This window comes from Rana temporaria, chromosome 10, assembly GCF_905171775.1.
Source record: "Rana temporaria chromosome 10, aRanTem1.1, whole genome shotgun sequence".
Taxonomy (NCBI): Eukaryota; Metazoa; Chordata; class Amphibia; order Anura; family Ranidae; genus Rana; species Rana temporaria.
The window spans coordinates 89,950,938-89,966,987 of NC_053498.1; positions in this window are offsets into that span (position 1 = coordinate 89,950,938).

The following is a 16,050-nucleotide window of genomic DNA, read 5'->3' on the forward strand; positions in this document are numbered from 1 at the left end:
CCACCAAAGTCAGAGCCCTGGAACATCGCGCAGAAGACGCGGAGAACCGCAATAGGAGAAATAATCTCCGGGTTATCGGCCTCCCAGAGCGAGCGGAAGATCCTGACCCCACCGCTTTCACTGAACGCCTTCTCCGCCAGCTGCTCCCCCAGGCTGCCTTCTCCCCATACTTCGCCGTGGAACGGGCCCACAGGATGCCGGCGGCTCGCGGTCCCCCAGGAGCTCCCCCGCGCACATTCATCCTACGTCTCCTGAACTTCAGGGACAGAGACGCGATACTGCGGGAGAGCAGGAAGACAGAGACGCTGCGCTTCGAGGGGGCCCGCCTGATGATCTTCCCCGACTTCTCAGTGGAGACGCAAAGGCAAAGAAAATCATTTGACCACGTGAAGCAAGCCCTGCGCCAGCGAGGTATGAAGTACAGCATGCTCTTCCCCGCCCGCTTACGGGTCCAGGATGGAGAGACCCATAGGTTCTTCACGGTACCGGACGAGGCGGCCGCGTGGCTGGAAACTCTCCCGCGCCACTGAACCCCTTCAAATGCACCGCTGTTTTTCTTTTTTCTCTTTTTGTCCTTTAGTTCCTACTGTTTATATGCTAACCCGGGCCCCCTTCACTGACTGTCCCCTTTGCCTGCCTCGTGCGCACATGATGCCATGTTTGGGTGGCACCTCTCCCTCCCTTTTCGGGGGACGAGGGCTGTAGTCCATGTTCCTCATGTTGGCTGCGGATGAGGCACTCCCCATGTCACTCCTCATGAACGCGCCTGGATGTCTTTCTTTAGGTGGAGTGACCTTCCTGCACTGGGACTGCTGACCGAGGACTCTCCTGTGAGTATGGGGGAGCCCGGGGGGGGGGGGTGGGTGCTCCGGCACCAGCGATCCCCTATGCCGAGGATCAGGGACAACTTCCTTCATCAAAATGGGGACCTAACTTTGTTGTGGCATCATTTGTACCGTTAATGAACTGCCACGCGGCTTACCGTTACAAGAATGTGCCCCCAGTACTAACTGGGTGATTGACTTCCTCCGCAGGGAATACGATTATAATTACTATTTCTCCGACTATATATTTTCTTTTTTCTTTTTTTTTTTTTTTTTTTTTTTATGTTTGGTTATTAAAGCGGGTGGCAAGGATGCTGGTTCGTCTGGCGGGCATCCTCTGCTTGGCCTCCTAGGCGCCCTGTTGGTGCACTGCTCCCCAGAGACTAATAGTCATGCACTGTTTGGGTAACAAAACGCACCTAAGTTTTGGGGGTTGCGTGGGGTGGGGGGGAGGGAATGTTAATTTTTATGTTGATTTTTATTTTTTCTGTTTTTGGTACGGCTTTGGACTACTCAGTGTTAGGTACGGACACATGCACTACCCTATCCTACTATTGTCGGTGGGGGTGGGGGGGCTGCTGGGGGGGATGACACTATGCTCCCTGAGTCCGGGGATGGGCGGGGGTCCGGATGGCGATGGAGCAATGCATATTTTCACCTTGTTATCATGGCCCCCTTAAGAGTGTTATCTTGGAATGTGCGCGGGTTAAATTCTAAATTTAAAAGATCCCTGGTGTTCTCATACTTGAAGAGATACCACCCCCACATTTGTATACTTCAGGAGACCCACCTCACTGGGTCCAGAGTGCTCGCGCTCAAGAAACCCTGGGTGGGATCTTATTTTCACTCCACCCACTCCTCCCACTCTCGTGGGGTTAGTGTTCTAATCCACAAGGCGCTCCCGTTCGTTCTCCTGGACCTCCGCCTAGACCCGGATGGGCAATATGTTATTATCCACGCTCTGTGTGACAGGCTAGAAGTGGTGATTGTGGGCTTATATCTGCCCCCCTCGATAGGTATGTCAGTATTACGCAAGGCACAGGCTGCAGTTGCCGACTTCCCCTCGGCGGCTGTACTCTGGGCTGGTGACTTTAACATGGCCCCCAATCCTAGCATTGACAGGCTGAACCCCGACCAGACGACCGACTCGGCGCTCTCCCGTTGGGCAGAGATATATGGCTTGAGAGACGTGTGGAGATGGAAATACCCATATGACAAATACTATACGTGTCACTCTGCGACCCATGCGACCATGTCTCGAATTGACCTGATCTATGCTACCGACCCTGTCCTGTCCAAGGTGGTAGCGGTGTCCCACTTGCCACGAGGAATATCGGACCATGCACCGGTTATGTTAGACCTCTCCACTGATTCTGCTGCTACGCAGGGTCTGTGGAGACTATCCAGATACTGGATCACTGACGACAGACTAGAACCTTTAATGCTAACGGAGCTTGGGGAATATTGGGTCCACAATGACAACTCGGCTCCCCCTGAGGTGACCTGGGACGCTTTTAAAGCGTACGCCAGAGGCAGGTATCAATTTAACATAGCTAGCATACGGAAAGAGTCTAAATTGGAACTTTCAGAGGCTGAGAGGCGGGCTGCACGATTAGAAAATAGATACGCAAGTTCACCTGACCAGAGCTCGCACGCTGACATGCTCACTGCCTACAGGGAGTTGGCACTCATCCGTGCGGCCTCATGCCGCCGCTTCCTCCTCGCTCAGACACAGCGAATTTTTGAGCAGGGGGAACGAGCAGGTAAACTACTGGCATGGCTGGCAACCGAGAGGTCGGGCAGCTCATGCATAGCCAATATTAGAGATGAGAGCGGTGTCTTACTCTCGGACCCCCTATTGATCAATGCCAGATTTGAAAGATACTATCAAGAACTATACGCTTCCAGAACGTCGTATACCCCAGACGAGCTGGACACTTTCTTGCTCTCACTGGACTTCCCCTCCCTGACCTCGGCGGCTGCTCAGACGCTTGAGGCCCCCATCACATTGAAGGAGGTCCAGGAAGCTATTAAGTCTCTGCAGGCAGGCAAGACCCCTGGTCCCGACGGACTCCCCACGGAGTTCTACAAGTCCAATCTTGAGGTAATAGGCCCCCATCTCCACTCCATGCTTAATGCAGCGTTGGAGCGCCGAAGTCTCCCGGCCTCCATGATGGAGGCAGTGATTGTTGTAATACCTAAACCTGGGAAGGACCCGGAGCTGTGTTCATCCTATCGGCCTATATCTCTGCTCAATGTTGATGCCAAAATCCTGACCAAGATCCTGGCTAATAGGCTGAACACAGTGATCCTCTCACTGGTGCATGGTGACCAGACGGGATTCATGCCGGGAAAAGGCACGGATATAAATATCCGCAGGCTCCACACCAATATCGCAATCTTCCGCGAAAAGAACACTGCTGGGGCGGTGGCCTCACTCGACGCAGAGAAGGCCTTTGACTCAGTTGAGTGGGCCTTCCTGTGGCGAGTGTTGACTAAATTTGGGTTTGGCCCCAAGTTCATAGACTGGATCAAATTACTATATGGATCGCCCACAGCCAGAGTGCGCACAGGGGGCAGCGTCTCAGCACCATTCCAATTATGCAGGGGAACGCGGCAGGGATGCCCACTGTCTCCAGGGCTCTTTGCCTTGGCCATTGAGCCCATGGCTATCATGCTTCGCTCGACGCACGAGGTGAGGGGCCTGGAGGTAGGACCGCTGACCGAAAGGGTGTCACTGTACGCAGATGACACCCTGTTATACCTCGGTGATGACTCTCACTCCCTAGTTGCAGCCCTCAAAATTGTCGATAGGTTTGGCGGGTTCTCCGGGATACGGGTTAATTGGAGCAAATCCAGTTTATTTCGTCTATCAGATCTGGCACCCCCCACGGCGGACCTGACACCACTCACCAGGGTCTCAAAATTCCGCTACCTGGGAATAGATATTGAAAACGACCTAGGGCGCTACTTACAAGACAACCTCTACCCGGTCCTACAAACGCTAATTGCAAAATGCCAGGCCTGGAAGACGCTACCCCTTACTCCGGTGGGGCGGGTGAACCTGTTAAAAATGGTGTTTCTCCCCAAGCTATTATATGTGTTCCGAAACACCCCGGTCCCTATTCCCGCCTCTTTCTTTACTAAACTGGATGGCGTAGTCTCCTCATTCATTTGGGGTGGGGGGGCCCCCAGAATAGCACAACGCAAACTTCAGCTTCCTCTGTCCTCAGGGGGACTGGCCCTACCCTCCTTCAAAAAATACTACTGGGCAGCAGTATTGGTAACGGTCCGATGGTGGTTCAAACAAACCAGGACAAACCCAGCAGTGAACCTGGAAGCCGCGGTTATGGGGTCCTACTCGGCCCTCACCAACCTGGTTTACAGGGGACCTAGAGCCGCCCCGCAGGTTACTCTCCCGATGCGTACCACGGTTCAGGTTTGGGAGAGAGTCACCGCAGCAGTCGCAAGCTCTGACTCCATCTCACCCCACGCTCCGCTGTGGGGCAACCCACGACTTTCGCATTTCAGGTCCATCCCGGATCCTAGTGTCTGGGCCAGATACGGAATAGTGAAAATCCAGCACATTATGCCGGCCGGGGTGCTGCTCCCCTTCCCGGACCTACGCGTGACGTTTGGGCTCCCCTCTTGGATGCTCTTTAGGTACTTGCAACTGAAACATGCGGCGCAGGCACAGTTCTCGAGGACAACGGTGGTCGAACCGCATAGAATAGAGAGGTTCCTTATATCCCGCGGAATAGACAAACTAGTATCCTCCATCTACCTCCGACTCACGTGCGACGACTCGAGGGGGGACTCTCCCCTCCATCGGGTCTGGAAAACAGACATCCCTGACCTCTCGGAGGAGGACTGGGAGACTGCGCTGACCCATTATATACCGACGGTCATATCTGCTAGGGACAGGTTCATTCAATTAAAGTTCTTACACAGGGCCTATTACACCCCCCAGCGTCTAGCCAGGATATTCAGTGCCCAGTCAGATCAGTGCCCTAAATGTCAGAGGGAGACAGGAACGTTTTACCATGTTGTATGGGACTGCCTGGTTATCCGAGGATACTGGGAGGGAGTGGTGGAAAAAATTAAAACGGCTACCGGACTTCAGGTGCCACTAGATCCTAAGATCCTCCTTCTGGGTATCACGGAGGGTGTGACACAGTCTACTCACACCGGTTTGTTACTATTCTTTCTCTGTGTCTATGCCAGGAAAACACTGTTACGGCAATGGAAGCTGGCAACCCCCCCCACAGTGACTCAGTGGCTCTCACTGGTGGACTCTGTTCTACCTCTCTACAAGCTGACATACATGGGCCGCAAGTGCCCTCAGAAATTTGACAAAGTTTGGGGAGCGTGGGTAACGGCTAGGGCACTCTCTGTATAGTACCTGTCACTGCACGCCCTGGGGATCCAGGGCGCTTCTCCTCCAGCAGAGGGGTGGGGGAGAACTTCCCCCCCCTTCGGTGGGTGGAGGCACTACACAAAGTCCTGCAGCCTAACTAGCTGGCCCTCGCCCTGTCCGAAAACCCGACCCAGACCCGCTCAGATCTACCTCCAGTGTGTTACTCTGTACCTACTATGCAATATGTCTGTATGTAATACCCCTTAAGATATCGAACATTGCTGTACCACAGTTTGTTGATTTACCTTTTGCTTTATTTTTTATTTTCTTAATAAAAACTTTTCTGTTAAAAAAAAAATGTTGTCTCAGCCAATCGCAATTGTTTAGTCTATTATCAGGAATGTTGTACAGGTTAATAATAATGGCTATCAATAAAAAAGGCAACTACCATTGAGGATTAATATCTAGACAACTGGCCACCGGTGGTAAATGAGTCTGTTAGTAGGTGTGCCCTATGGGGTGCTAACTACTATTAGTAAATTTGTGTATGTTTAGAGGAGCTATATATGAGTTCTAGCCACCAATGGTAAAGGTGGCTATTATTACGTGTGCAATAAGCTGCTTAACACCAATGGCAACAATGTTTAATATTAAAAGCGCTAAATGGGTGCTGGCTACTAATTAAAAAGGTGGCTATTGATATGGGTTGCTTTTTAGATCTCTGTCCATCAGAGGTAAAGGGAGTTCTTATAGGAACGCTGTCTGTGCCACAAGCCAACTATATCAAGTTGGTCTATTTTTAGGGGTATTATATAATACCAGTGGTCAGGAGCCCAATTCTATTGGAACAATATAGGTTGCTGTTCACAATAGCAAAGTGGCACTTCCTTAACAGAGGTCCAGGTGGGTCCTTAGCTGTGCTGTGTGACTGGGCAAAATTGATATTTTGCAATTGAAATGGAGTGCAGTTACTACAATAGGAATATAGCTCTGGAACCACTGGCTAAAAGACCACTTGTTATCAATTTAAAAACATGCATACATTTCTGAACCAATTTGTTAATTCAAAATATATCTTATTACCATACATTATGTATTGTAAGATGTTCAGCTTTGAAAATGTTGCATTCAAAGACATACAAAAAAGAATGGTAATCTTAAGCATGAAACATTTCTCATTGTGACCTTTGTCAACGCACTTTGAGCCACTGATCTTTCTAGAATCTCAAAATTTGCAGAACATTTTGCTCATGACTAGCAATTAAATGAGCAGGTAATCAAAATGTTCTTGGTTAACTTATCTCTTCATGTTTGTGTCCACATTCAAAATGTCACAGATGTGTTACATCCCATTGTTAGGAGGAATCATAGAAAAGATAAGGACTGCACAGCACTTCAGCCCTTTACTTACTTATGAAAAGGTTTTGACAGGCTAATTATTCTATTTAAACCTACAATTTTATCTGACAATAAGGACAATGATACCAGGAGTCAGTAAAGAACATATATAATGTCTGATGGAAACAAACATTTTTGAACAAGCATTCTATTTAGGCAAATTTTTGCCTATGCTGAAAGGAGAAACACATTGAATGAACATGTAACATGTGATCTATAACATTGAAACTCACTCTAGTTCACCCACTACTGACTACCTTCTATGTGACTCATTTTTTTCCAAGTCTCTGTCATCTCAGTGTTTTATTGCATGACAATTAGCAGAATAGCTGTTCATAACTGATAATGGACAATATTTGGCCAGCACACAATGCGTTCAAATTGTGTGCAATGCAGGAGTCTTTCAGCAGAACCAATTTGATGGTAAACTTAAAAGGGTTGTAAAGGTAACATTTTTTTTTCCTAGATAGCTTCCTTTACCTCAGTGCAGTCCTCCTTCACTTACCTCATCCTTCGATTTTGCTTTTAAATGTCCTTATTTCTTCTGAGAAATCCTCACTTCCTGTTCTTCTGTCTGTAACTCCACACAGTAATGCAAGGCTTTCTCCCTGGTGTGGAGTGTCGTGCTTGCCCCCTCCCCTGGAATACAGGACAGTCAGGACGCTCTCTACGTTGCAGATAGAGAAAGAAGCGTGCTAGTGGGCGTCCTGACTCTCCTGTATTTCAGGGGAGGGGGCGAACACGTCACTCCACACCAGGGAGAAAGCCTTGCATTACTGTGTGGAGTTACAGACAGAAGAACAGGAAGTGAGGATTTCTCAGAAGAGATAAGGACATTTAAAATCAAAATGGAAGGATGAGGTAAGTGAAGGAGGACTGCATTAAGGTAAAGGAATGCAAATGAGTGCGTGTGTGCGTGTGTGCGTGTGTTTGTGTGCGTAGGGGGGGGGTGTAGTTGAATAGCCTCTGGAGTCCTACTGGTTAGATGATAACGATTTTATGCATTCATCTAGACCTTTTTACTGCAGATTGGTTGTGAAAATTGTCATCTGCCTCAAATCAAAGTCCTTTCATAGCCATATTGTCAAAGCCATATTATTATCATGTGCCATCAGCATTAATATACATTTTTCCAATATTAAACTATTAATTGAAGTTACCATTTTTATAGCCCCTGATAGTATATATATCTCTTGCCCCCAATGTAAATCTATGTTTAAATTCGTGGTAGAATGCATCAAACTATACATGAAACTTAAAGCTGGAGTTTACCCATAAAAAAATGTTTACCCTTAGATTGATGCTCATTTTGTCTAGGGGAATCGGCTAGTTGTTTTAAAATCGAAGCTGTACTTACCGTTGTAGAGAGCGATCTTCTCCGCCGCTTCCGGGTATGGTCTTCGGGACTGGGCGTTCCTATTTTGATTGACAGTCTTCCGACACGCTTCCGACGGTCGCATCCATTGCGTCACGAGTAGCCGAAAGAAGCCGAACGTTGGTGCGGCTCTATACTGCGCCTGTACACCGATGTTCGGCTACTTTCGGAAAATCGTGACGCGATGGATGCGACCGTCGGAAGCCTGTCGGAAGACTGTCAATCAAAATAGGAACGCCCAGTCCTGCAGCCCATACCCGGAAGCGGTGGAGAAGATCGCTCTCTACAACGGTAAGTACAGCTTTGATTTTAAAACAACTAGCCGATTTCCCTAGACAAAATGAGCAGGAATCTAAGGATAAAAAACTTTATTTCCGGGTGAACCTCCACTTTAAGGATTTATTGAATCTATAAGTTCACATAAGTAATATAAAAAAGTATACTATATATATATATATATATATATATATATATGTATATATTACGGGTGTCTGTTTTAATAATTTTGTGGGTTGTAATTTCCATAACAAGCAATCAGTGAAAGTGTTTCTATTCCTGGTCTTCTTTGAGCGTTAATCAGTAGGGTGCAGTTTAGTTACTATCTCAATCAGGGCTGTTCATTTCCTTTATTTATTTATTTTGCACAGCTGCTTGTGGATCAGAGGTGTCTCTGTAGGGACGAGGGGGCAGAAGAAAGAAATTTCTCCCCTTTTCATCTTTATGCATGTCTGCAGATCACAAGTTGTTTATGTTCTAAAACATTTTTAGATAAGCATCTTTGCTCTTCTTATCCTATTGTATCACATTGCATGGAATGCACAGCGCTCAGTGGTTCAATAATTTCTATTCATGGTACTATGTCAGCATGGTGCTTATTTAAAAAAAAATATTTGCATGAGGTTGGAGGAAAGATGTTCTACAATGACATAAAAATATGTTCTATATGATAAGATACTCCAACAGTGAAATCTTCCTGTCATATTCTTAATTCTGTTTTCATCTATCTGGGAGCTTTGGGTGTTTCTGTACACTAGGAATATTGCTATTTTAAAGTGATAATAAAGGTAAAAGTTTGTTTTTCTTATTCAAATAAAGACAGGGTATACCTACCTGCTCTGTGCAATGATATTGTACAAATCTGGCCCCTTATCTTTTCTTTGATGGCCCCCCACTGGTGCTATTTTCTTCTTCTCCCTGCATGTGCTCTCATAGCAAGCTGTGTGCTATGGGGGCACCCTTGCAGATGAGCTCCCGAGCCGGGCTGTGTGCATCCATAGACACACAGAGGGAAGCTTTGACTGACAGCTGTAGGAGCTGCCTGTATCTCCTGTGAGATCAAGAACCAGGAATTCAGTGCAGTGGTGCTAGAGATGGAAGAGGCAGATACAGTAAGTCTATAGGGGCTTGGAGGGGGGAGCATGTGGATTTTTTTTTCTTAAAGCGGTTTTAAAGGCTAAATATTATTTTCTCTGCATTAAGGTAAAGAAAAAACTATTGTCAGCCCCCCTCCCCTTACATACTTACCTGCCTCGATCTCGATTCAGAAATGTGCCCAAGAAAAGTGGAAGTCATTAGTTACTGCTCTGGTCAATCAAATCCAGCAATGAGGGAGCAAGGGGCGAGGCAGCGCTAAGTCGTACTGTGTGCATATTTGGACACATGGTGCAAGGCTCAGGATCAAGCCTGCACATGTACCACCATAGGAAGTAGCTTCCTATGGTGGCACACCGAGAAGAGGAGGAGCCCAGAGCCCCCGCCTGGGACCTGAAAAGAGGAGGGGGCTACCCTATGAAAAACATTTTACAGAGCAGGTAAGTACGATATGTTTATTAAAATAGGATAAAATAAAAATAAAAACCTTTACAATCACTTTACTAAACCACTTTAAATTCATCATCAGGGATTACTATACATTAAAAACATAAATTAGATATAATAATGCTAAATGTATTAATAGAAAAAAATAGTTAAAAAATCAATCTACTATCCAAACACTATTCAGTCGTTTTACAAAACATTTACTGAAGTATTCCAAGCTAATTTTTAACCAGTACAGTATATACTGGTGTATTAATGATGGCTTGGCTAATTCTTCGGTAAGTTTTTTATATTTGACGTGTTTCACAGAGATCGTCTACTTCCTTAGAATTAGATAGTCAGACATTTCTAAAATGTTGCATATGTGATGATAGGAAGTGTAAGAAATATGTTTTTCAAATAACAGTTTTATTGGTTATCTCTGCAGAGAATAGAACAAAAACAGAACACAGTAAGTTCAGAGTAATACTGAAACAGGGGTATAGCAAGTACAGACATTTTAGTAGTAAATGGTGCAAAATCATTGCTAAACCATACTATGAACTGTTATTACAAAACCGTTGATTTATTTCAAATTTGTCTTGCATAAACATGGTCACACAAATGTTGTCGGAAATTGTGAAAGTCAAGATCGCTGTGACGTACAACATGAACGACAAACCGAGAAAAATGAAGTTGAATATCCAGTGTGGCTCTTATGCTTGAATCCGAGCATGCATGGAATTTTGTGCGTCGAAATTGTGTACACACGCTCGGAATTTCCCACAACAAATTTTCCTCCCGAAGATGCCACAGCTCCCAGACCTTATCATGCATTTCCAGCCTATCCTGCAAGCTAGCTGTCATTTTTTCCATTAGCTCTACATCCTTTATTCTGGCATATAGGGCGTCTTGGGAAGGTTGGGAGAGCCGCTTCCAGTTGAGGACAACCAGGCAGCGTGAAGCAATAAGGATGTGTCTAAGTAGTTTCTTAGATGGTTTGGCGATTGTAGTGGTGACACACCAAGCAGGAAGAATTTTGGTGTCATGGGGACCTGCACTTCAAAGAGGCGTGCCAGCAAGCACTGCATTGTAAGCCAAAGGGGCACTATCATTGGGAAACTCCAAAAGCTATGGTAAAGGGTACCTTTGTCCCCCTGACAGTGCCAGAATTACTCAGAGCTAGATGGATAGATGACGCGGAGCATGTCCAGAGACAAGTTCCAGAAATAGAGGGTTTTTTTAAGCATTTTCCTTGTAGAAGAAAAAGATGAGAATGGTGCACTTATTCAATAATGTGCCATAAAGTAATATACTCAAATAATGAATATGATGAGTGTCCAAACATACAAATAAATACTGTATTTATTGGTGTATAACATGCACAGGCTTATAACACGCACCCTTAGGCCGCGTACATACGGTCGGTCCATCCGATGAGAACGGTCCGAAGGACCGTTCTCATCGGTTAACCGATGAAGTGGACTGATGGTCTGATGTGCCTACACACCATCAGTTAAAAAAACGATCGAGTCCAGCGCGGTGACGTAAAACACAACGACGTGCAGAGAAAAATTAAGTTTAATGCTTCCAAGCATGCGTCAACTTGATTCTGTGCATGCGTGGGTTTTTAACCGATGCTTTTGCATACTTACCATTGGTTTTGACCTATCGGTTAGGCGTCCATCGGTTAAATTTTAAAGCAAGTTCTAACATTTTTGACCGAAGGATAACTGACCGATGGTGCCCACACACGATCGGTTTGGACCGATGAAAAGGTCCTTCAGTCCGTTTTCATCGGTTTGGACCGACCGTGTGTACGCGGCCTAACTTTAAGAGGGAACTTTCAGGAAAAAAACTTTCCACAGACCCCTGTGTATAACACGCAGGCACAGTTTACATTCTATTTTCAGGGTAAAAAAGTGAGTGTTATTCGCCAATAAATACAGTAAATAAATGTGAATAAAGTCCAACTAAAGCTCAATGGTAGGAGTTAGTTCATATAAAGGCAAAAATCTCATAGTGATAACTTGATAGAAGAAAAAACTGATAAAACATCTATCCAAACACTGTTAAATTTATGAATTGTCCGCTCACCTCCAATAATGACCCAAGGGTCAAACAAGGCTCATCAGATAGTCAGATAAGGAATCCTGCTGATGGATCTGTAAAGGCATCCAGGTTCCAAGCGAAGACGAAGAACTACATCCAAAACTTGGCATTAACGCATCTTGGATAATTCCATATATAGAGGAAACAGGTCTAGATGTGTTGATGCCAAGTTTTGAACGTAGTTCTTCGTCTTCGGCTGGGACCTGGATGCCTTTACAGATCCATAAGCAGGATTTCTTATCTGACTATCTGATGAGCCTTGTTTGACCCTTGGGTCATTGTTAAAGGTGAGCAGCCAATTCACACATTTAACAGTCGATGTTTGGATAGAAGTTTTATCTGTTTTTTCTTCTATCAAGTTATCCCTATGAGATTTTTGCCTTTATATGAACTAACTTCTACCATTGGGCTTTATTTGGACTTTATTCACATTTATTTATTTATTTGTATGTTTGGATACTCATCATATTCATTCTTTGAGTATATAACATTATGGCCCTAGACAAAGTAAGTTATTACGAAAAGAACGTATGGCGGAGCGACACAATGATTTCACCTTGCGCTCCATACGTTTTCCCAGAAAGACGGGTTGTCTGTTTTGTGCACCGGCCGGCACATCAGACTCAAGGCTTCTTTTAAACTGCAACTTTGTAAGTGTATCACTTTGTTTTTTTAAATACATTTTAATATGGTAATACACTATATGGAGCGTTTATATTTTCTATGTACCGTGTGTATCTATTGATGGTTCATTGGTCGAGAGGTTACTGCCAAGGACCCGTGATTGTGTTTGCTATTTCTTGGAGTCAAGCTGCGATTGATTACATGCATCATTTAAACCTCTGTTATGGGTGATCGTGGCAAGTTGGTAAGAAGTAATTTTTTATGCTGATTGGTGGTGGATTCAACACATTTTTCTCTAGATATAGCATTTTATACCTGTATGGACTTTTTTCATAGAGTACCTGGTGTATAGTTATTTTATTGATAGTTTTTTTTTCACCCATTTATTATACAACTCCTTTTTGGTTGTATATTTATGGACACAATTTTTTTGGATTTCATTAACCAACATAGTTGTGGACTCTCTTTATATCATTGATTAATCTGTCATTATTATTATTATTAATTTGTGTATGGGACATTTTTCAATATTTTGAACTTTGGCGGTTCAATCATCAATCACATTTTGTTCTATAGTACATTATTAATTTAATTTTGAATGATCACATGGTTAGCACGATTTATTTCTTCTTCCCGACTTCCAGTCACGCCCCCACAAAAAATATTTCAATACCACTTTTTTAGTGTTCCCAACCAAAATGTTCAGAGTCCTTCCTAGGTCCCACACACATACAATACCAATGGGTGATAGCACAAGGTGACAGAACAAGAGTCTTCTTTAGCTGTATGGCCATTGTGGCCCACTTGTTCTGCCCCCCCTCCTTAGCATAGTATGTCCATAGTCTGGGTACAGATGCACTCTAATGCCGCGTACACACGGTCGTTTTTTGTGATGAAAAAAAAACGTCATTTTTTAAAACGTCATTTAAAATGATCGTTTGTGGGCAAAACGTTGTTTTATGTCTTCTGAAAAACGACAACATTTTTTTTCGAACATGCTTCAATTTTTTATGTCGTTTTTCAGAATGTCGTTTTTTGTGTTATAAAAAATGATCGTGTGTGGCTAAAACGACGTTTAAAACAACGTTTTTAAACCCGCGCATGCTCAGAAGCAAGTTATGACGCGAGCTGCAATGGAACAGAGTGCCGTCGTACGTGTTGTACGTAACCGCGCTTTGCAAGAGCATTTTCAGAAAACGATGGTGTGTACGCAACGTCGTTTTTTAAAATTAAGTTTGAAAAACATTGTTTTTTTCACGCTAAAAAACGACTTTTTTTTACAAGACAAAAAACGACCATGTGTACGCGTCATTAGACATCATTTAACACAAAACTAGATTATTGTTACCAGACAGCTTGTGTCATTTTTTATTTTATTTATTTTTTTCTCCAAATCCTCCGCTTGAGAATGCATTACATCGCTGGAATTTTTTTTTCTTTTTTTTTTTTTTTAATAAAGGACTTGTCCCAAGCTGTCTACTGTGTTTTTTTAAAAATGTTGACACATTTTTTGTGAAATGGTAGGACTTGTCCTAAAATGGTAGGGGTACAATGTAACCCATTACCAATTCACATAGGGGGGCTGGGATCTGGGGGTCCCCTTTGTTAAAAGGAGGTTCCAGATTCCGATAAGCCCCCTGCCCACAGACCCCCACAACCACTGGTTAAGGGTTGTGGGGATGAGGCCCTTGTCCCCATCAACATGGTGACATCCTCCCCATGTTGAGGGCATGTGGCCTGGTACAGCTCAGGAGGGGGGCGCTCTCGTCCCCCCTCTTTTTCTACGGCTTGCCAGGTTGCGTGCTCGAATAAGGGTCTAGTATGGATTTTGAGGGGACCCCTACGCCATTTAAAAAAAAAAATCAATTACTTTTATCTCTATTGTCGGGACCCGACAATTCATTATAGCCACAAGTAGTTTTAAATTACCTTTTTTCGTTTAGAAATGTCATTTTGTGCAGGGACTGTTCTAAACATGGAAAAAAATGCGCCACTTTACAGGCATACTATAGACACCCCCAGGTAAGAAATTTAAAGTAATATTTAACTTTTATTGTTTCACTTTAAGTATTATTAAAGTCACTGCTCCCGAAAAAACATCAGTTTTTAAAACTTTTTTTGCATTGATACATGTCCCCTGGGGCAGGACCCAGGTCCCCAAACACTTTTGATGACAATACCATGCATATAAGCCTTTAAAATTAGCACTTTTGATTTCTCCCATAGACATTTAAAGGGTGTTCCGCTGCTTTCGAATTTGCCACAAACACTAGTCTCTACTAACTTTGCACATCCAGATTCAGGTACAAATGCGGAGGCGTAACATATCATCTTTACGTTACACCGCCGCAAGTTTTTTTCGTAAGTGCTTGATCCACAAAGCACTTGAGTATAAACTTGCGGTGGAGTAACGTAAAGACGTCCGGCGCAAGCCCGCCTAATTCAAATGGGGCGTGTACCATTTAAATTAGGCGCGCTCCCATGCGAACGCTCTGCGCATGCTCCGTTAGTAAATTTCCCGACGTGCTTTGCGCGAAATTACGGCGCCCCGACGTGTTTGTGAATGGCGACGTGCGTAACGTACTTACGCCAAAAAAAATTCGACGTGGGAACGACGGCCATACTTTAACATGGCTGGTGTAAAGTTAAGCCATAAAAAAGATTGCTTAACTTTGCCACAGGAAAAAACGACGTTACGCACGCGAGTAGCTTCGTAGATCGCCGTAAAAGCAAATTTGCATACCCGACGCTGGAAAACGACGCAAACTCCACCCAGCGGCGGCCGAAGTATTGCAGCCTAAGATCCGAAGGCATACGAAGCCGTAAGCCTGTCGGATCTTAGCCAAAAGCTGTCGTATCTTGTTTGTGAATCACAAATTAAGATACGACGCTGCAGATTTGAAAATACGCCGGAGTATCAGTAGATACTCCAGTGTATTTGTTCTGTGAATCTGGCCCCTAGACTTTGCAATATTTGCCCACTCTTCTCTGCAGAACTGCAAGTTCAGCTAAATGTGATGGTGTCCCTTTGTGGACCGCAGTCTTCAAGTCATTCCACTGATTTTTAATGGGGTTTATGTCTAGGCTCTGACTAAGCCATGCAAGGACATTCACCATTTTCTCCTTCAACCACTGAGTGGTAATTTTTGCTGTGCTTTGGGTCATTGTCATGTTGGACGCCTTAAACCTTCTTCCTATTGACAACTTTCTGGCAAAGGCAGGGCTGGGATAAGGGGTGGGCGGGAGGGACGGCTGCCCTGGGCGCTATAGGTTTACTGTAAAGATGGGGGTGCCTTCCTTCTGTTACAAGGCTGACAGGATTAGTGACAGTGTCAGTAATTTTGACAACCAAGAGACTGCTGATTTTGATCCCCTAAGCTTGCACATCATGAATGGGGAGGAGGGGGATTGCAGTTTGGCATCTTTGCCATGGGCTCTGGATGACCTTGTCCCCGACACTGAAAGAAAGGGGGGTGAATGGCAAATATATGCTTGTGCCACATCCAGTATATGTGAGAAAAGAAAAAAGGGGGTTCCCCTGGGTGGACTTTTAAAGCACTGAT